Genomic DNA, 22,560 nt, shown 5'->3' with positions numbered 1-22,560 from the left:
TTTTACTGCAAGAAAAGCATGATTTACATGCCAAGGGTCTGTTTCACCTTGGCATGATGCCTCAGGTTCAGCTTTTCTATTTTTCACATTCTGTGCTGCTTTAGTGAGTTCTGGGCTCCATATTCAGGGGATGCTGATCTCTGTGCACAGAGCAGGGAGACAAAACAATTCCTGCTCCAGCTGGGCACCAAGGACAAATGACCCAAATCTCAGCCCCAGAGCACAAACACCGTGGGCTGCAGAGAGAAAAACAAGCAGGGTGGGACTGCAGGGGCTAAAGCTGGAATGGGACAATGAAGTGCAAGATGCAAATGGAGCAGAACTGATCCCAGGGAGAGACCCCGGGAGCGCTCGTGCATTTTGGGGCCATTTTGGTTCCTCTTGGGTGCAGCCCTGGCTGGGCTCTGGTGCTGCCCAAGGTGGATCCATGGAGGAGATGCTTGGAATCAATCCCTGCTTTATTCTGTAGCTCTGTCCAGCCTCTGCTCTGGGGCAGCCTGCACAAGGCATCAGGTTTAGGGACACAGGGACTTAGGCTGGCTTGATCCAGTAGGGCCCACGGCAGTGGAAGAGGATTCTCACTACAAAGTTGATTCTATTGTCTATTATAAAATAATATTCTCTAGGGATTCTCTGGACAAGCAGAGATATAAGGTCATGCTGCATTGAATTCTGTATCTGGACTGCTAAAATCTGCCATTGAGACCTGGCTGTGATGATGATCATACACTGAGAGTCTTCAGCAGTGTTGTATCACTGTCCTATTCTCACTTGCTTTGTCTTTCCATTTGAAAGGTTTAAGTGAGTGGTGCAGGCAGAATTTCAATTACTCATCGATCGTGGGGCAACTGCGGTCATCCCAGCACATGAAAAAAGAAGTCAGCTTTCATATTTATAGTGAAAGTGCCTTTTTTTTGTTGTTTTCTTTTTTGTTTTTGTGAATGACTCACTTAAAGTGGAGGCTGGCTGTAACAAAAATACATATGGTTCCCATGGCTCATTCAGGCAAAAGTGTGAATTCATTTTACTAAAAATGTTGTTTGGAACTATATTGTACTTCTACACAACAGCTCTGTGAAATCCATTTTGCTGCCATGTGTAGGCAAAGCAGGCAAGAGCAACTTCTGCTATGCTAAATGACAGAATAACCTTTCCCCTGAATTAGTTTCAGAAATCTGGTGTTAGCTCTATTGCCTAACATTTCTATCACATTTAAACTTTAAAAATTGAAATTCTTTATGTCTGTTTGGTAGCTGAATAGTCAGAGCAGATGGAGTGAGTGATTGCATGGCACTTACAGGACAGCCAAGAGATCAGCAGGGATTTAGGAGGGGCAGGTCCTGCCTGAACAGCCTGATCTCCCTTTATGACCAGGTGGGTGCAAAACTCACAGATGACACTATGTTGGGTCAGTGCTGATCTGCTGGAGGGCAGGAAGGATTTAGGGGTGTTGGACAATAGTGACTGAACATGAGTCAGTCCCAAGTGGCCAAGAAGGCCAGCAGCATCTTGGCATCTACCAGAAATGGTGTGGCCAAGCAGGATCAGGATTCTTCCCCTGTACCTTGAGTCCTGTGTCCAGTTCTGGGGCCCTTAATTCAGGAACGCGGAGGTGCTGGAGCAGGGCTAGGCAAGGGCAACAAAGCTCAGGAAGGGCCTGGAGTGCATGATTTATGAGGAGGTCTTAAAATTTTTGTTTTATATTTATTATTATATTTTAAAACTCTAAGTTTTCTGCTTTGTGATATTATGCACTTTTAACTTTTAAAAAATAGGCTAAAGAAGAATATTTCTATTTGGCTTTATATTTCTTATTATATTGTAAAATTCTAAACTTGAAGTTTTCTACTTTGTGATATTATACACTTTCAACTTTTAAAGAATAAGGTAAAGAAGAAAAACTTGCTTTTGTCTTAAAATTTCTATTTTGTTTTATATTTGATATTATATTCTAGAACTCTAAAGTTTAAGTTTTCTGCTTTGTGATATTATCCACTTCTAACTAACAATGCACTCGTAGTTTTAGTGTTATCATGTCACTGTCATATTTTCTGAAAAATCTCTTTGCTCAGGGAACTTTGCTCTTGGAAAGCTGAGAAGCCTCAGGAAAAAATGAAAACAATAATTATCTGATTTGCTTCTCCTGTGTTTTGCTCCTTTGGAATGTGTTAGGAGATTGTTTATCCAACAGGTGATATTCATTGGTTTCATGTGAATTGTTTTGACTCTTTGGCCAGTCAGGGTCAGGCTGTGTTGGACTCTGAGGAGAGAGTCATGAGTTTTTTGTTAGTATCTTGTTAAATCTTCTGCAAGTATCCTTTCAGTATTCTTTAGTATAGTTTAGTATCGCATTCTTTATATAATATAGATCATAAAATAATAAATTAGCCTTCTAAGAACATGGAGGCAGATTCCTCCTTCCTCCCCTCGATGGGGGACCCCAAAAATAGCACATTATCAATTAATGGTGGAAGCTGGTTCTACAGCTTTAGGTCAAAAGCAGTGCTCTCCTGGGAGCTAGAGTTTGTCTGTATAGAAAGTTTCAAATTCTGGGTGTCTAGAACTCTGACATGGCGGGACTGAGGGAGCTGGGGAGAAGAGGAGGAGCCTGGAAAAGAGGAGGCTCACAGCTGACCTTGGTGCTCTTGGCAGCTCCCTGAAGGGAGGTTGTGCCAGCGGAGTGTCAGCCAACAATAGCACAAGACACAGTGTTAAGATTGGCCAGGAGAGGTTCAGGTTGGACATGAGGAAGAATTTCCTACAGAAGAGGTGACTGAGCATTGGAACGGGCTGCTGATTGGAACAGTCACTGTCCCTGCAGGTGTTTAAGGAGAGGCTGGATGTGGCACTCAGTGCCATGCTCTGGGTGACAAGGTGCTGTTTGGTCACAGATCTCAGAGGTCTGCTCCAGCCTAATAGGTTCTGTGATTCCCTAAACACAGCCTTCCTAAAACCTGAGGAAGCTTGTGTTTCCCAGAATGTAAGGTCAGTAAGTTCAAGGTTTACTTCTGTAACTGCAGCTCTTAGCATATTGCTAAAATTGGTAGTCTTTATAATGAATTTTCAATCTTTTCATCCTTGTTTTTAAGGAAAATAAATGTTTATCTATTATGTAACACTGAAGTCTCCCTTTATGAACTATATTTATTGCTTTCTGTCTATCCTTTGTAATTAAAATGGCTTTTTTTTAATTGGAAAGTAGAAAATGGTATTGATAGTGTTTCTGCACTTGTACTGTCCCCCTCCTGTGGTGTATCCAAAGATATATTACAAAATGTAGATATGTTGCACCCTTCAGCTGTAAGAAGGAATCATTTTACAGAAGAAGGGAATGAATTAAGATGCTTTCACCACTGGGCCCCCCCTCATTTTTCACTCTAAAGAGAGATAAATCTTAGCTGTTGTTTATTAGTGTCATCCATTGCAGGGGAGAATAAAGTTGCTAAGTGCAAAAAGCAGTTCAGTTAGTCTAAGAAAAATGCATGCTGCTTGGGTACACAATGGTAAGTGCACACATGTCACAAATCATTCAGCAGTCCCCAGTTCTTAGGCTTTAATACCAGGCTTTATTTTGAGTAGCAAAAAGTGATACAGAAGGAAAGGTGGAAAATGTTAATTGATTTTCCAATCAATTACTTTACAGGTGTGCATGCATGTGTTGGAACATAACCTATGGCATGAAATGGCCAATGTTCCTCCTTGGACTCTAAGGGTGAAAATTGGGTGACAATTTGTCTCAATCTTATCTGTCTGATAAGTGGCAATTATGTCTCAATCTCACCTAAAGCATTTTCAGAAAAATATTTTGGACTGGAGGAATTGATTGCATAACTCCATATTGTGAAATACTGTTGAGAATTTCCTAAATTTAGTTATACAGAAATGGATAAAATTTTAAAAGGGAGATAAGTAAGAAGAGTTGCTTATCTGAGTCATTAGCAGTGTTCTGTAAGCTAGTTTTCAGTAACAAGGCTATTACTGAAAAGTTGTTTGGTAAATTAGAGTCTGTTTAATATTGCCGAAGTTAATATTTTTCAAGTTCTCTGTACAGACAGTGTTGGGTTTCCAAGCAAATACAGATCTGAGGTGATGGTAGATGTGAGCTTCAGGCTTAGTAGATCTCCATGATCTGTTGGAAAGAATTGTATGCTGAGTGAGTGTATACATTTGCAGTAAGCAAGAGAAAAAAAAAAAGAATTCCTTGTAGCTCATCAGCTGAGTGTAATGAGGTGACAAAGTAAATGAGCTCATGCTTTGAACAGTCAGTTTTTCTGGAAATCATTGTCCTCACTTCAACCCTTGCTTGCATGATTCTAACCTTTCTGGGTGTGTGTTTATTTGAAGAGGGAGTGTTTTAAAGTGGCCTTTTTGCAAGATAGAACAGAGGTAAAAGAATGTGGGTTTTTCATCTGTGTGGTAACATCCACAAAATACCTGTCCAGGCAGGATGCTGGGACAATTTAATAAATTCTGCCAAGCTGATAGTCTGTGATGCAGTTGTAGAAATCAGGAGATGAGTGTGGAACTTCATGATAACTATTAACATTTGGGACCACAGTCCTCAGTGGAGCTTTTTTCCAGCTCCAGTGACCTGAGCTGGTACTAACTTAGAAGAGTAGCTAAGAGGAAATATCTTTTGTTTTACTGCAGACTCAAACTAAATCAGTGAAATCTTGCCTGTTGCTCGCACCTCTGAATGGAAGAAGAAAAGAGGATGAGTGTTGGTTCTTGGTTTCTTTTCTCTTTCTGTTAAAGTTGGAATTGAAAGTGTTCAAGGTGATATTTTGTGTTTACACTCAGATCTTTATTTCTTATCTATATCAGTCTTATAAGATGTGAGCTCTGCAGTATTTTACTAACTAATTGCAAAATTATTAACTTTTTTTTTCTACAATGTCTGTTAAGGCTAAACAATCTAATTAAGAAATGGCGCCTAATTTTTTTTTTTTTTTACTTTTAACACAATAACTAACCATGTGTGTCCTGCAATGTGGACTCTTCTATCCAGTTACACAAAACCACCCAAACACATGGAGAAGAAGGTGAAGAAGAAGGACCAGCCTCCACCCTAAAACCTTTATCTTGTTTCACATATATTACTATATGCTAAAACTTTAAACTCCTAAGTTTTCTGCTACATGATATTACGCCCTTCTATTCAAATTCCACACCCACAATCCCAGTTCTGTCATTCCATTTTGGAAGCTTCTCCACAGCCTCAGGTGAAATGCAGTGTTCTCTTGGGGATCAGTGCCTGCCAGCACAGAAAGTCTGAAATTCTCAGCATACAGGGTTCCAACAGATGAGTATCTGGCATATTATTTTATGAGCCCTGCCACATTTCCTGTCCTGGCCACAGTCAGTGACCAGCTATTATTTTGTCCATCAAACCTGTTGTGCAGGGTAAAATGTCTGACGAAAGCACATTTCAAAAGAATTACTTCCTTGAAGCAGTAGAACCAGCATGAAATGGTGACTATTTAAATGGGCAAAAAATGCAAGACAACACTTGTCTACTCACTCCTTGTTGAAAACTTGTGTTTTCTTCTCAGCCGTGGAAGAGACGTCATTTTTAATACCACATATCTCAAAGCCACTCATCAGCTTCACAGTCAGTTTGAGGTAAGATGCAGAATATATCAGAGTTGAAATGTAGATAAATTGTGCAGTTAAAGACTGACATGAAATTCCTGCTGCTATTTAAGAGCAACAGCTAAAAAGCCTCTGGTTCTACATGATGAGTGTCATGGCATCAGTTGAGCTTCAGGCAGGAGTTGAATCAGTCAATTCTTTTGTACCAGGGTGGGTATCTAAGTTAGAAAAAGCTTTTCCTTGAATAACTGGGTGTGTTTTCCTTTCTGTTTTGAGAGTTGGAAATTGATGTGTGTCACCATGATATTTTATGAAAAATCCCTTCACCAGGATTTTTCTCCTGAGAAGTGAGAAGCCTCAGAAAAGAAATGTAAAGAAGAATTATCTGATTGCTTGGAATGTGGTTTGGAGGTTGCTTACCAACAGGTGCATCTTTGGTTGGTTCCATGTGAATTGTTTTTACTTAATGACCAATCCCAGTCCAGATGTGTTAGGACTCTGGTCAGTCAAGAGTTTTTATTATTCATTCTTGTCCAGCCTTCTGATGTCTCCTTTCTCTTTTAGTATAGTGTTAGTATAGCATTCTTAATATAATATGATAAAATAATCAATCAGCCTTCTGCGAACTTGGAGTCAAATTCTCATCTCTCACCTTGTCCTGGGGACTCCTCACAACACCACAACAACTGATGACCACAGATGTGCTACAGCAAGTTTGTGATATGCCAGTATAAAATTAAGCATAGAGATGTGGTCTGATTTTAATTTGCAGATCCTCAGAACTTAATTTAAAATGACAATGAAGAGCAATTTTTTACTTCTTACCTGTTGTGAACAAATATGTTTTCAGTACTCTATGGAAGCCTTAGAGGGACTGAAGAATTTTAACTTTCTGTCTAGAAGACTTCTTGCAGTTTTTTTAAATATTACCAAAAATTTCATTTGTTCCTTGGTTCTTTTGCTGCTCCTTCACATAAATTGATTATAATGTTATTTTAAAATATTGAAAAGGGAGCTGCCACACTTTCTAGTTACCCCTGCAAGCAATTTAAAGTTAATGGGTTCTGTGTGATCTATCTTAGGTTTCCTGCTAATGAAATGTGAAGCACAGTGTTGTGAGTACAGCCAGTGCATTCCATAATGCACAACTTTGGAAGTGCTCTGACAATTTGGTTCATTGACAAAAAAAATGAAGATTTTTTTTTTTAATGTATACTCAAACTGCAATTTTTTCAAAGGAATGGGGACAGAAGAAAGCACTTTTTTAAAAGCTCTGCAGCACAGCTTCCCAAAAAATAGGTCAGATGTCTGCTCCTTGAATTCTGCCTTGCTCCATAAGTCAGAAGTGCTTTGCATTCAATATTTGTTTATCTGTTTATGGTGAATCTAGCAAGCTGTAGTGAGACTGCTGGAAGAAAGGCCAACGGAGAATGTGCAGACAGTTTACCATTCATAAAATCATTTTATACAGGATAGTTTTTTAGGAGGCTGAAAATCTTTCCTAAAATGCACCTTGGACTTTTATTTCTTGCCTGTAGAGCGTTGCAGGAGTCCAAGATGCTGTACTTGGGCTGAGTCAGACTGACAAGGTGTTGTTCTGCAAATCATGCTAATGAAGAAATATTCCATCATTTCTCCATAACAATTGAAATGCCTCCTTTATCTTTGTTTTTCCTCCTCATAGGTCATGTTCTTTATTTGTCATAAAGGTCTTTAATGCTTTTAAATAGAGTGCATTTGCTAAGCTCATCTAAGGAAAGCAATTAATAACTATGTTCTGCAAGTACTGAAACCAGCCAAAAATATTTGTATTTGTTTGATGCATTGTGCTGCTTGCACTATGGCACTCAAACAAAGCAGACTCAGATATTTGCTTTAGCATGGAGACTGAGGATGGTAGGAACAGTAACTTTAATACAGTCAATATTTATATATCTTCTATTGGTGTCTCACCATTAGCTTGCAAACACTAAGACCAGTGAAGACTACTGAAATTTTACCAAAGAAAGGGGAATTCTTTCAAGGTCATATTCTGATATAACCAGAAGGAGAACTGTGCAAACCCAGGGATACAAGCAGTGAGGGTTCCTGGCTATTGTGCATGGCTTAGGACAATCCTTCTATTGGTCTGCAAATACTAAATATCAGAAGGAAATTGTTTCTACACATTCATGGCTGCCAGCTTCCAGCTACATGTAATCATTATTAGTCCACAATGCAAATATTTCTACTTTTTTGAAGTAATTTCTGAATATCTGAACTCCTGAATAGCTTTTATGTAGTTCCACTAGAAGTGAAGATTTGGATATGCAATTTACTCAAATGGATGAAAAAGGGTTTTTTGGGTTTTTTTTATTCCTTTATCCTGCAGTGTCATGTGCTGTTTGTTCTGTCTCACTATATATGCATAGTTGAAGTCCTTCACTGCCACTTTGATTTCTTTTTTTCCTTTTTTTTTTGTGGTTTTGTGGGCATACAGATGCAACTGTCTTCTTTCATTTGACAGCCATTAGATCATGGGCAGAGTGGTCCCATCAGCTTTGTTGCCTCTTTAGTCTGGGCTAAACATAGAAGGGCAATATTGATAGAAGAATTAATAGCAATTTCTGCACCCACCACCCTTGATTAATTATACCATGAACTGTAGGAAGAAGTCTGAAGACCATTCTTCCTTTTGAAGCCTCTTGTGTTAAAAAAAGTTGACAGCATTTGATCCTTAGAGCAGTGAAGCGTTGCTCAGTTTAGCTCTTTAGATGAACTGCCACTAATTTTGCCAGACTGATGGTCAATTCTCACAACTTCTGCCATTTTTGCAAAGCAAAATGAAAATTCTTATAGTGTGCAAAGGAAAATGTCCTATTACAAGGTTGTAGCTGGGTCTATTTCAATTCACAAAGCAAATCTTTTGTTCTTTTTTGTTAGAAACCTTAGAAGAATATTACAGTATTCCAGACCAAACAGCAGGATAACCCCAAGCAAATACTGACCTCTCTCCTCTTGAGTAATGAGCCAAATTAATCTTTGTAGTCTTGTTCTACAGCTATTTATCATGACTGTGTAGTATCTGAAACATTAAAACTATTCTTGCAGTGTGGTTCTCATACAGGTCCAGAATTTCTCAGATCATAGGACAGATTTTAATTCTGGAAATTCAATTACAGAGTTATGATGATGCTCTTTTTTTTCTAAGATTATTTTTGAGTGCTGCTTCAATTTTTTTTACAGTGAAACAAAATCTCTTGCTAAAGAATTGCATCTGGATTATAAAGGTACACAGTGGAAGCTGCCTCCTTGAGTCTGTGGATTCCTGAACTTTAGTTTTGTTTCACTGTGCCGTGGCTCTTTTAAGGTCTCAGTCTCTGGTGTTGTTCTAACATGTGAAAATATAAAACCAAGCCCATGCAGCCATCGTTCCGCTGTGCCCGAGTTTGAAATTTGCAAAATTCTCTGCTTGACACGATGAAGCAATTTTTTTCTGGAGTGCACTTTTACATATTCCTTTCTGTGTTCCTACATTCTTCTTTCTTTTCTTCAAAAGTCTTGATAAATTATAAAGTGTGTGCTATAGATTTGAGTGCACCAGCTAATAGAAACTGGAATTTTTTGAAGTTATTAGGCTGATTTTCCTGGGTGTTGGGCCACTCTTGCTACTCTTCAGTCTACCCAAGGCATTTAGACAACTCCTCCCATTTTTTCCTTTCCTTTTTTTTCCTTTCCATCAAGACTGGAACTGTTCCCCACATTCCAGGGTAACACTGCCCAGTTCAATCTGAATTGTGGTGGGGATTAATGAGATTTCAAAATATTTCAGTGTAAATTAAATCAGCCAAAGAATGATGTATGTTTAATGCCCTCAATGAGAAATATAAAACTGAACTTAATGATATGAGAAATAAAAAATTTTAAGTCTATCAAATTTAACAATAATGAAATCATCTCATTTCAGCAGTCTTTTATCATTTATAGAGCACAGGAATATATCCACTAGCTTTCAGTGATGTGCTCTTTTAAGCACTTTTTCCTTTATTTTTTGTAAATCCTTAAAAGAAAGCCCCTTGGACAGTTTTGAATTAAGGTTTCTGAGGGTAAGTGTACCTTCTTCAAATCTTATTTGTCGCAGACATCTTTTCATGTAAAATCCTTCCTTAGGATTTTTTTCTTCCTGAGAAGCTGAGAGGCCTCAGGGACAAAATGTAAACAGTGATTGTCTACTGCGGTGGAATGCATCAGGTGGATTTTTGTTTGGCCCATCTTGTATGTTTATAATTAATGGCCCATCAAGGCCCAGCTGTCTCAGACACAGTCCGAGCCAGCTGCCTTTTGTTATCATTCTTTCCTTTCTATTCTTAGCTTAGCTAGCCTTCTGAGATGAAACCTTTTCTTCTATTCTTTTAGTGTAGTTTTAATGTAATATATATCATAAAATAATAAATCAAGCCTTCTGAAACATAGAGTCAGATCCTCATCTCTTCCCTCATCCTAAGACCCCTGTGACACCGTCACATCTTATTCTGAATTATGTAACCTAAAAAGAGAGGAGAAGTTATTCATTTGCATGGAGTCTGGATTGGCAGTGCTTAAATTTGCCATATTGATACTCTTGCCATATTGAAAATATTGTTAGTCCCATGCCCTGCAGTCTCATGATTTGTAGGATACCAACAAGATTTTTTTTTAGAGTAGGTTCCCTTTTCATGGACTTGAGTGAAAAACTTGGAAATGTGGCCTAGTGTAGGTTAAAAAAAATGAAAAAGAAGGGAAGCCTTTTCTGTATTTAAGAGCTCCCAAACACAAAACGTGGTCTGCAGTAGAAGAGGTTTGGTTTGTGCCCTCTTCATGGATGGGCAGTGAAGCTTTGGTGGTTTGGCTGTTGTGCTTTGTTTGATAAAATGTGAGATATTCTTACTTTTATTGCTTCAATCAGATGGTTCCAGATGAAAGTTGTGTGAATATAATGGTCTGTCTCACGTGAGACCTCAAAGCAGAGATTCTGGAGGAGCAGAGTCATTAATTAAAATGTCCTAATGATTATTTAGAGCAGCTGGATGAATATGCAAAAGGAAGAAAAAAGGGGGGGAAAAAACCAAGAGAAATTAATTTGGCTTATAAGTTTAGAAAAACTCCATGTTTATGTCATTAGCTGGTTTGCTAGCAAATGTGTGCTAGCAGAGCTGTGGCCAAGTGTCCTCTGAAAAACCACATGGTATGTTCCATTAGATAAGATTAATTCATTAGATATTAGATGGTATGTTTGATACCACATGGTATGTTCCATTAGATTAGATTAATTCATTAGATGGTATGTTTGATACCACATGGTATGTTCCATTAGATAAGATTAATTCATTAGATATTAGATGGTATGTTTGATACCACATGGTATGTTCCATTAGATAAGATTAATTCATTAGATATTAGATGGTATGTTTGATACCAGGGTTGTCGATATGTGGTCTGGTAACAGGCAGAAAGTGCCTTATTTATATGGCCATATTTGTATCTATAAACACTTGTACTGCCAGTCAGGCAATAGCACAGCAGAGAGGTTTTATGCTCTTTCTGTAGCAAACAGACTGATTTTAAGCCAGTGAAAATTCACTGTAAAACTCACAGCCAAGTTATGGACCAAGAACTATTGACCTGCTTTATTCTATGCACAATTATAGATAAGAGTATGTTACAGAAAATGATCATTGTATGGGGAATGTTTATAAAATAGGCATCAAGTTGTTTATAATTCACTGAGAGCTGATTTGCACTCTATAAGAAACACATGTTTAATATTTATGATATTCACTATGTGCTGTACATGAAGAGGGAAGGTCATGGCTACACATTTCATGCTTACATTCAAGACAATTTACTCTTTGGATTAGAATATATCTGATTCATTATATTCTACTCCTATCCCTTAAGAAATACCCTCTGTAGAGAAATAGTCTCTATTACAGTTAACCCCTTAAGTGATGAGATTTCTGTTTTTGATCTCTGCTTTGGACACAACAACAATCCACGTATTCCTGCTGTTCATGCTGGGCTGAGTTTTTATTTGTGCTCAAACAGTTGATTGCAAGTAAGAAATGCCAAAAGCATTTTGTGTGATTTCAGGTTTGTGCTGAGGGAGGCTGGCCTTGCTCAGCTCTCTGGAAACGGCTGCAGGGTATAATTGAGTGTTTGCAGACAGTGGAGGCAGAGTGCTGCAAAAACAGTCCAAAAGCACAGAACCCTGGAAAGTGAAGTCTTTCCTACAGGATTACACCATCAATTACATTCCTCTTTATTCCAGCATATCATTGCAAGCTAGGTTTTTCACCTATTTAGTTAATTTTACAGGATATGGGAAATTTTCAATCATTTGTAGGCTGAGGGGCTTGTAACCAATACAGGGAAAGTCCATCACCAAGCCCACTGGTCAGCCACTCTTTTCTGGAGGAACAGATATTACTGAGCTGTGTGTGATCTTTTGCTGATTTTTAATGATCACTCTACCCCCACTGCAGCAGCTGGGTTTGCAGGACACAGGAAAGTATCTGAAGGATTTTTCTTCTTTATGTAGAACTGATGTTGGTAGTTCAGAGTAGTCCAGCAAAGTCATATATGTCCAAATCTTGTCACAAATTGTATTCCTTTATTTTCTGTCAAAATTGATCTTTTTATTTTACTTTTATTTTTAATTTCATTATTTTTTAACTTTATTTTTCCCTTTCCTTTTTCCTCATTCCATTTCTTCAAACCTCCTCTAGCTTTGCTTTCTTTAAGTCTCCCCAGGTTAACACTGTCCACCCTCCCTATTGAAAAAGTGAGGTGATAGTGATTAACATGAGATGGTGATATCAGCTTTACAGTGCTAATTCTACTTGATCTCTTTTTTTGTCCCCCTTGTTTTCGTGTCCAGTTTATTTTTTTGTCATTGGTACTTCTTTGGATGAAGGGCTAGCTTCTTCTTGTCTGTTGTTACACAAGGATACACTAGAATAACTCTCCTGTTGTATTGCTCAAAAAATTCAAATTAAATTTTAAGCATAAAGATTTGAGCATTAAAAATGCTCAAAAATTAAATTAAAAGCATTTAAAATTAAGTAATATACACTATCAGGAGTAAAATGCTAGGGACAAATTACTGTTAATCCTCAATTAGTCACCTGCCAGACAGTAAATTGGAGACATTTAATACAACGAGGGCAATGTATTGCAACGCTTGCTAGATAGTTTTCTAGATAGTTCCCTGATTTTTTATTGTATTTCAGAACTATCTGATTGCTTACAGTTGAAAAATCGGTTTATTTTTGCTGAAATGAGTATGCTCATCTTCTTCATTAGAAGAATAGTTTTTTTTCATCTTTTTCTCTGAATTGCTGTAGAAATAGGACTTGTTTTCTCTACTCTTGAGCAAAATTGGGTCTCAGATCCATCTCATTTGAAGGCACTGCAGGAGTTGAGAAGTATTTGTATCCCTATGGAATAAATATATATATATGTCAGGGTGCAGCATTACTGGAATTAACTGGTTTTTACACAGAACGAGAAAACTTGATAGGGTGCTTGAGAGAGCTTTCCAGGCCATAGGACAAGCAAAAGAGCTTGTCTATAGGTTCTGTTAATTCTGCTAAAAGGTGAGAGATACTGTTGCTGTTTCTGAAAAATCAGACGATTTCTCATGGGCTTTTGTCATTTTATACTTTAAAGAGAAGGTTGGTGGATTTACACACTGGGGCTTATTAAAATGGAATTTATTCCCCTACTTGAATTGGTTCCATTGAAATCTCAGCCTGAGAAAACAATCTTCAACCAGCAGAAGACAAGAGTGGAGCCAAATTTGGTCCACTCAACATCTTTGTTGTCTTAAACAGGTGATAAACACACAACTTTGTGTGTCTCACTGGACTAGCAGTGGTGCCATAGAAACACAGCTAGGAGAATGCTTTCCAACAAAACAAACTGGTGCAGAACCCTACTATTCTTTTGGTTTTGATTGCAAAAAACTGTGTTAGCTACCAGTTTGAGTTCTCTAACTATTTCTTACATTATTACATTTTTACGCTTTCACTGTTCAGCTAAATGCAACGGCAACAATTTGCTTTTATAGCTTGAGTTTACAAATACAAATGAAATTCAGAAACCAAAACTCAAGAAGGGTTCCTTCAGCCTCAAGGCCTGTTGAGAGATGTGGAAACCCAGTGCTCTGGGGTGTCCTGACCCCCAGGGGAGCACTGACTTTGACCCTCATCCATGGACAAAGTTTCCCAGACTTCAAGATAGACTGGAATCCACACAAGTGTGAAATAGATTATAGAGAGCAGTGTAGGTGTATCACTTGGTGAGAAATTGAGGTTTTGGGATTTTTAGTGTGTTGTGGATGGAAGCAAGATGGAGGACACAGGGCGTCATCCTGGGCTTCTTCTTCATGCTTCTTCTTCATGGGTTTGGGTGGCATTTTGTAATTGGGCAGGAAAGTCCCCACTGCAGCTCTTTGGGATCAGTTATTGGGTTAAAAGGGAAAATAATCCAGGTGTCAGCTCTTAATTGGATAGTTTAGTCTTAAAAGACCTTGTACCAAGAGATTGTTGGCCCTTTTGTGCCTTCTAATGAAAAGCTGCAGAACTCAAGGGTAGTTGAGACTGTTTTACTGATAAGGAATAATAAACACCTGAGTCTGAACATGAACTACTGTCTCAGGTGCCTTCAATCCAGACCCAGAGAAACCCACCAGAGTAGATGTATGAATTCAGCTGAGAGCAGGGGGGATGTGGCTGTGTTGTTTTCCTGCTGGGGCTGGCTCATGCCCTGGAACCTCTCAGCTGGGGTAGGGAGCACATGGAGCTGTGTGCACCATGCAGCCAGAGAAATCCCACTCTGCTCCTGCTCAGCACATTGAGACCTCTGTGAGACAGCAAATAGGAGTCTATTTTTGTGTGGGGAGAAAATATTTAAACTGATTTTTAAGTGTTGAGCCAAGCATAAAAGTGACTTTAAAAGTTCTTGCAGAGAATGAGGTACTACAGTGCTGAAACTGTTTATTACTTCACATGAACAAGACTATCCTTTGTTCATTTGTAACCTTCTGTTTTGTGAGAGTAAGTAAGAGGAAGACAAGTATTTCTAAGCAAATGTATGTTCCACAGTTTTATATATTCAGGAGATTTTTTTTTTAATGTTAATTTTAAGTATGTTTATCACATGGTACAGAGATGTCCCATCTTGAACCCATTTTCATGAGAGAAAAGAATGGCTTTAAAAAGCTTTTGCTGTTGGTTAAATGTGCTGATTGTTCATCACTACTGTTTTCCTGTATATCTAGGAATTTCAGAAGTGTATATTGCATATAAATAGTCTTTTCTTGACACAATTCCCTTTACTAAACTAAAAATACTAAGTGTTAAAATCCTAGAATTTTAGAATCCTAAAAATTTCTAGAAATGGTGAGGATGTTTCATTTGTGGCACAGTATTCCCAACATTAATGCCATTTAATGTGTGTATCCACAGAAGTCCACAGTTCTCTGAAATCAGTGCAATCATGTGTGACCTTCTATTTCCCATGATTCAACACACCAGCGCCCTCACGGAGGGAAATAACAAAATGAAAAAATTAAAATAAATTATATATATGATATATATTATCTAATATATTGTTTATATATTATATTTATATCATATACTGTATTATAAGTACAATTGTTGTACATAATTATATGTATAATTACATATTATATCTATAATGATATCTATTTATTATAAATATAATTATAAACAAATCATTTAAAATTAAAGAATCCTGAAGGGAATGAAGCAGAGGCAGGTTTCACTGAGGTTTTCTTCCCCCACATGACTGCTCTTGCTACACCCTTGACACGACCATTACATTCTGCAGCATTTCACATTGTCATGAGAACTCACTCAAGCAGAAAATTTACTATCAGAGACACATGCCCTTGGTTTATTTTAGGAAAAAGTATGAATAGTTCTAGGTCTACATGTAAAATTTTTGTCTAGGGGCCATTTTTATGCTCACGTTACACAAAAGCCTCAAAATAGATCACAAAATATGACGTCAGCTTGCTTCTACTCTCTTTCTCTACAAAAATTATCTGTAGGATCTGTTGGCAACCAGGCATGCCAACTTTACATTTATTTTAGAGTGGCAGTGAATTCAAGCTTGCTTTAGACACTGAACTGTGACCTACTGTCAGGCAGGATATGTGGACTGCATATTTTTTCCTACATCTCCTTTCCTTCCAATTTCTGTTTTTTCCTCTTTTGTTCACCTTGGGTGAACTAACAAAAGATGTTTTAGCATGACATGATGCCTCAAAATGGGGAGAAGGGCATTTTTATTATTTAATTTGAATGCCTTGCATTTCTGCCTTGTCCTCAAGACTACTTAAAACAAACGAAACATGACAATATGGCCTCATCTTCTGTCCCAGAAGATGCAGAATGAAAAGTAGGGAAGCTCTGAATCATCCTTGAAATGGGATTTTTGTCCTCTGATAATTCTTTGTGATAGTCGGAAAAAGTACTAATACTATAGTAATGACTGAATCAGTAATTTACATTTATTTATCTATATGTAAAGCTGGACTGGACCAAGGGTTTGTGTGTAGATTCCTGCTCTCTCAGGGCAACAACATAAATGTGTAACATCTTCTTAAAACCTTCCAATAATTAAAGCCATCCAATAAATGTTACAAGTCCTCATAACAATTCATTATGTTTTATATCTTTCTGATATGAAATGTGTTTACACAGAAAATGTAAATTAAATCTAATATCACTTGCTGCAATTTAAGTCCTTGGTTTTTCTTCATTATTTCCTTAATTATATCTAGAAAACAGTTTTTTACCCTTCTTCTTTTAGCAGTCTTTCATATTTTCAAAATTGCAATTGTGTCTTGTACTTTGGTTTCCTCTTCCCTAGCTCCAACCATCACAATCTTTTCAGTCTTTACTCACAATTTGTGACTCCTGCACTTTTAACACTTTTCATCCTCCTTTGGATTGGATTTCTCTAATTGATTAAGATGTCTGTGAGTTGCTTCCCAGAATTTTAGGTAGTACCCTTCCAGAGTCAACCAGAAGAAACAAATCCCTTTCTGAGCCCTATACAGAGAGATTCTCCTTTTCTTTTAATTATGTGGTTTGCTTTTTTATTTTCTAGTAGCCTGCTTTGGTTGATATGTGTTCAGATTAATTGCTTGAGCCGCAGATTCTCTTCTGAGGACCTTGCAAGCCTCAGTAGTGGTTTTTTTTTGTTTGGGGTTTTTTTGCTTTTTTTTTGGTTTTTGTTTGTTTGGGTTTTTGTTTTTGGTTTTTGTTGTTGTTGTTTTTGGTTTTTTGGGTTCTTTTTGTTTTGTCTTACATGTACGCAGTTGATCAGTTCATTCCATGTGTGATACTTTGCTCTGGTCGTGTTCCCTCAGGACAGATATTTAATCAGGATTATTCTGAGTTTTCACCACAGCTTTATTTATGTCTTCAGCTTGAATAGGAACTCTGGTGATGTGCCTTATCTTAGATGTGCTGGCAGAGCCAGGAATTTTCTTTTCCTATTACTCAAATTTCCTGCCAGCTTGTGATCATCACTTATAAAAGGGCTCTAAATCAGTCAATAAACACCACAATTTTTTTAAAGGCTGCAGTAGCCCTGTCTCACAACCTGGATATCTTATTCTTTCAAGCTGTCCAGGAGCATCTGTTTTGGGTGCTTTGTCAGGTAGAATTAATCCTGTACTTCAGATCAAACCAAATTCCTGAAGCAACATCTCTGTATTGGCACCTTGAGCACAAAAAGGGAAAGCATTGATATTTCAGTGCTCTAGCACTGTAGGAATGCTGCAATAAAGTGGGACCTTTGAGAAACAGGAATGAGAAATGTTTGTTTTATACAGTGGTAGGCTTCTCCAAGAACCTGCACAATTATTGCAGCATTTTTGGTGAAATACTTTCATTTTCTCCCCCCCTCCCATGTTTCTGAGTAGGAAGAGGTAATTGAGGGGATCTTATCTGTGGGAATCAGAAAAAAAGAAACTTCTAAAGGCACTAAAAAGTATAATCAGTAGCCTTAGAAGACACTTAAATTGATGTAAAAATACAATGCACAAACATTAAATTAAAAAATAATAAACTTATATTTCTATAGTTGTAAGTAAAATATTAATAAATACATGCATATATTTACAAAGGTATTTATTTATATAAAATATTTTACATATTTATATAAAATATTTATATAATATATATTTATATATATTAATAAGTAAAAATTAAGTAAATAAGAAACTAGTCTAATAAAATAGTAAAAACATTACAATCTAATAATATAATTATATAAAATAAACAAATAGTTTAGAAATTATAATAAAAACATGTATGTGTATGTAAGTTAAAACCTATTAAATAAAAGTATCCACAGTACAATTAAAATAAGTAAAATAATAAGTTAGAAAACAAAATAAATTCTGTAACAACTATCTGTTAGTTTAGAAAATGATATATTACCTTGTGACAAAGGAACTTAACTACCCTTAAACTATTACCAAATATTTCTCTAAAATCTCACAGCCTCTAAGACTGATGCTTATCTACACAATTAATGTTTCTTAACTTAAAAATGATCCCATCCCCTCATTTCTAACAACAACAATGACACTTCTCACTTATCAATGAATGGAAATCTCTACAGGGCAGCTGTTGAGAGGGGGAGAGAAACCCTTTGCAGTGGTGCCCAAAGGTAGGACAAGGGGCAATAGTCACAAATTAAGGCACAGAATGTTCTGCTTGAATAGGAAGAATAATTTCTCAGCTCTGCAGGTGATGGAGAGGTGGAGCAGGCTGCTCAGAGAGGTGGTGGGGTCTCCTTGTCTGGAGAAATTCAGCCTGGACACAATCCTGTGCAGTGTGCTCTAGGTGAGCCTGCCGGAGCAGGGGGGCAGCCCAGGTGGTTTCAGAGTCCCTTCCAGCCCCAGCTGCCCTGTGGGTCTGTGGATAACGCACAGTGTTTTATAGCCCGAGTGTTTTATAAATGCTGGGTGAAGCCACAGATGTTGCTGTGGTCACCCCAACCTCAAATAAATAAAAAGAGTGGATGTAAACAGGTAGAGATGAAAAGAAAATCCAAGCTTATGACCTAGACTGTGGACCAGCTGCTGATCAAATCAGTGCTCTGCAAACAGTGGAGGTGTAGGAGCATTTAATACAAATGTGAGTGCTGGCTTTCATAAATAACCTCATCTCTGTGTTCTCTGGAATAGTTACAAGGCAGTTCAAGGACAGACTGGGAAAGCTGAGAGAATAATGAAAGCAGCTGATTGTCAAGGGACTCCTGCAGTAAAAATACAGTGTGTGTTTTATTGTGTGTTGTCATTTAGTGTTTCATCTTTGAGTCCTTGCCTTTCACTCTGATTTTTACTCCACTTGTCCTTTAACTTTCTTCTTTAGTAGCATCACCCACCAGTGTCACTGTGTGCTCTCCCCCAGGAGCCTGAGGTGGGTGAGCTGCCAGGAAAGGACACAAAGTGCTGATCAACACCCTGGGCGCACAACTGGACTGCTGTCCTGTAGATATTGATCTGATTCTGGGCATGTCTCTCCTGGAGCACATCTGCTGCCAAAACTATTTGATTCTGTGAGTCTCTTGAATAAATATTGATCATGCTCTCTTGGATGTGCCCCTGATCTCTTTTTAAGGATGTAAGAATAAGGAGAAGGGGCATCCCAAAGTCATTCTTTAGCTAAAACAGATGTACAACACTTTTATGAGACCTACATAAAGCTTGCTGGCAAGGAAAAAAAAAATCTTATTTTCTTAGTACTACTCTTCCTTTTCCTGAAATCTACTAAAAGGTGTTTTTAAACCTGTTGCATGATTTGGCTTGATTTTCCTTGCCTGTAATTACTAAGTGCCTGTTGACATCTGGGTTTCTAATGTCTGCTTGCCTCAGAACATCCCAGGGTGCTACATTAATTCTGTCATCTTATATGTGAAACAGCAAATCTTAGCTCTCATCCTCCATTTCATTAACTTCTTGATGTGATCTGCATGGCATTATATAATCATGGAAATAGGTTCCAGGCCATTTTCTGCAAAAAATGTCAGCTGTGAGCTCAAAACTCTTTTTTCTTTAGCAGGGATTGTGTGGATACAGTGGAATGATTTATACTTAGAGATTAAATTATCAGGGCTGGGAAAAGAGTGTGCAGGTAAGCTCTGGCTTGCATCTACTCTCAGCCAGGACCTTGAGGCTGTTCATGGTGTGTCCTCAAATCCTGCAAGACTCCATTGAATGATGTGCTGCTTTTATTTTTTTTTTATCCTTGTTTTTTTTAATGAAGCACAATGATAAGCAGCAGAAATGGAATTTACACCTGTGTTCTTTGTAATAAAACTGTATAACTTTTAGACACATTTCTATTCTGAGGAAAAATAGGATATAGCTATCTTTCCTAAAACACTAGGACCCCTAGATAATATAGAGTTCTGTTGTTATCAACATAAGTCATTTGTCTTAAGATTCCCTCTTCTTAATTAGGTGCATGGCTAAGTGTTCTCTTTGGAACTTTAAGTTAGCAAAACACAGAGATTTCACCAGTGATAAGTTCAAGAGCTTGTCTGCATTTGGAAGGTTTGCTGCTAAATGAACAACAAAAAAAAGCAATTACAAGTCCCCTCTGTTACAGAAGGCATGCACAGTTTATGGCTTGTTTATTTCTCTCTCTTTTTTGCCTTTGCTGACTTGTTCTCAGAACAGAATGAATTACCAGGACTTCTGTCATTCCAGTTTTTCATTCCTAAAATCATAGCAATACACAGTGATATTTTTCCCTATTTTGTCCAGTTATAATTCCTGGCTAAGATGCAGCCTTTGATGTGTGACTTGGTTTTGAGCAGCCTGAGCAGCTTCTCTGGGGTTTCCCTCTGGGGTTTGAAGGAGGAGATGATACTTGTGAGGTCTCAGTGTGGATGCTCATGGCTCTACTCTGCAGTCTTGGCTTAGGCAGGGCAAAGGACCAGCCCTGTTGATCATTTCTGTACAAAGATCCCGATGGCTCCCCATTTCCTGAAGGTCTGTTGATCCCTCTTGCAGTAAGTGCTTCAAAATTTGCTGACCTAGGATCATAAGCATCTTAAAAAATTTAGAGGTGCTTACAAATCACCAGCATCACTGGAACTAGTTCCTAAGTGATTTATATTCACTGTTTTTCATGGGAGAGGAAGAAAGCATTTTGGCGGAAAATCTTTGTCTCTCTGTTTAGAAAAAAATTCTTTCAAGTTTATTGAAAGTTTCTGTAGAGTAGAATGAAGTGAGGAGGATCTGATCTTATGCCATGTGTGCTGTTTTAAAACAGTCCATCATAACTATAACATTTCATGTAACCAGACCTCATTGTTGTTTGTCTGCTTGGCCCTATCCCTTCCCTTGTTTGAAACCCTCAGGATTTTAGTTTATTCTTTATCTTAGAACAAGGACCATTGTTTGGGGTGGATGTTAATGGCTCTAAATTTTGCCAGTCTCAAAGAAACTGGCATAACCTCAGTTCACTGCTCCATTACTTTTGTATTTAATGGAGAGAAATTGGCACTTCCAGAGAGGAAATGATCCCACCTCATCTGAACACCTCCTGGAGGTGTCTGTCCCCATTAGGAACCTGACAGAAACTTGGTTCCTATGAGGAACCCAGACTAGCAGTGAGGATGGCCAGTGAGGCAGAGGTCACTGGGCATTTTTGCAGGAAAATATTGTTATAATATTATAATATTAATAATATTGTTATAATATTGTTATCATGCACCAGCTGTTTTGTCTCCAAGAAATGGTGCCTCATCTGCAGTCACAGGTGTGAGAAATGGGTTTGTAAAGGATTCTCAGAGCCTGGCAGGAAGCTCACACAGCCTTGTCCATCTGTGTGCAAGCTCTGAGATAAGGTGTGCTGCCCTGGGGAGGCCACGGAGCAGAGAGGACATTGCTGAGAGAGAGACTGAACCTGAAACAAGTTCCAGAACATGGCCTTGCAAAAAGAACAGATATTTTAGAGAATTGGAACTGTGAAAGATGCATTGTAGCAGGACCAGGTGGGGTAAAATAATAGTGATTGGTGTTAGGAGTATTAGCAACATTGTGTGGCAAAAGCTGATAGGCTGAAAAACATTTACAGGGTGTTTTAACCAGGAAATAGGGTGGCTCCTGGTGGAATGGAGTTGAGTTTTACATCTCTTGTCTCACCCTTCATTGAGACTGATAATGGAATAAAATCTTTTAAAACACCTCTCAGTTGCCCCATCTCTGTAAAAGCTGGGAAAACCAACAAGAGGGTGAAACTATTTCCAGAATCTAAATCACTTGTTTAGTGATGTCCCCCAGCTTCTTGCCTGGGTGATACTGAAATTCTCAATTCTCTTGGTGGAACTGGAGTCACTAAGCTCTGTAATTCCCCTTAGCCCTTACTAGCAGATACTCAAGCAGACAATTTGTTTTTCCCAGAGCAAAGCTGAGCCCCTGTGTGTCAGTGAGCCTTTCCCATCTCTGCTGGCTCTCTAGGGCAGTCATTGCCAGTGCGGCTCCTGTTCTCTCTGCACCTTGAGGAGGGAGCTCAGGCTCTTGTGGTGTTGTTTGCAGGTCCCCAGGAGCAGGGAAGAGATGAGACTCTTGACTCCATGTTTCAGAAGGCTGAATTATTATTTTATGATATATATTATATTAAAAGAAAATTATATACTAAAACTATACTAAAGAAAGAGAAAGGAGACATCCAAAAGCTAGAAAGGAAAGGAATGAATAATAAAATTTGGTGACTGACCAGAGTCCTGACACAGCTGGACTGTGATTGGTCATTGTTAAAAACAACCCCATGAGACCAATCAAAGATGCACCTGTTGCATTCCACAGCAGCAGATAATCATTGTTTACATTTCCTTTCTGAGGTCTCTCAGCTTCTCAGGAGAAAAAATCCTGGCAAAAGGACTTTTCACATA

The sequence above is a fragment of the Camarhynchus parvulus genome, chromosome 5 (genome assembly GCF_901933205.1).
Source record: "Camarhynchus parvulus chromosome 5, STF_HiC, whole genome shotgun sequence".
Classification (NCBI taxonomy): Eukaryota; Metazoa; Chordata; class Aves; order Passeriformes; family Thraupidae; genus Camarhynchus; species Camarhynchus parvulus.
Note: the sequence above shows the minus strand (reverse complement) of the source record.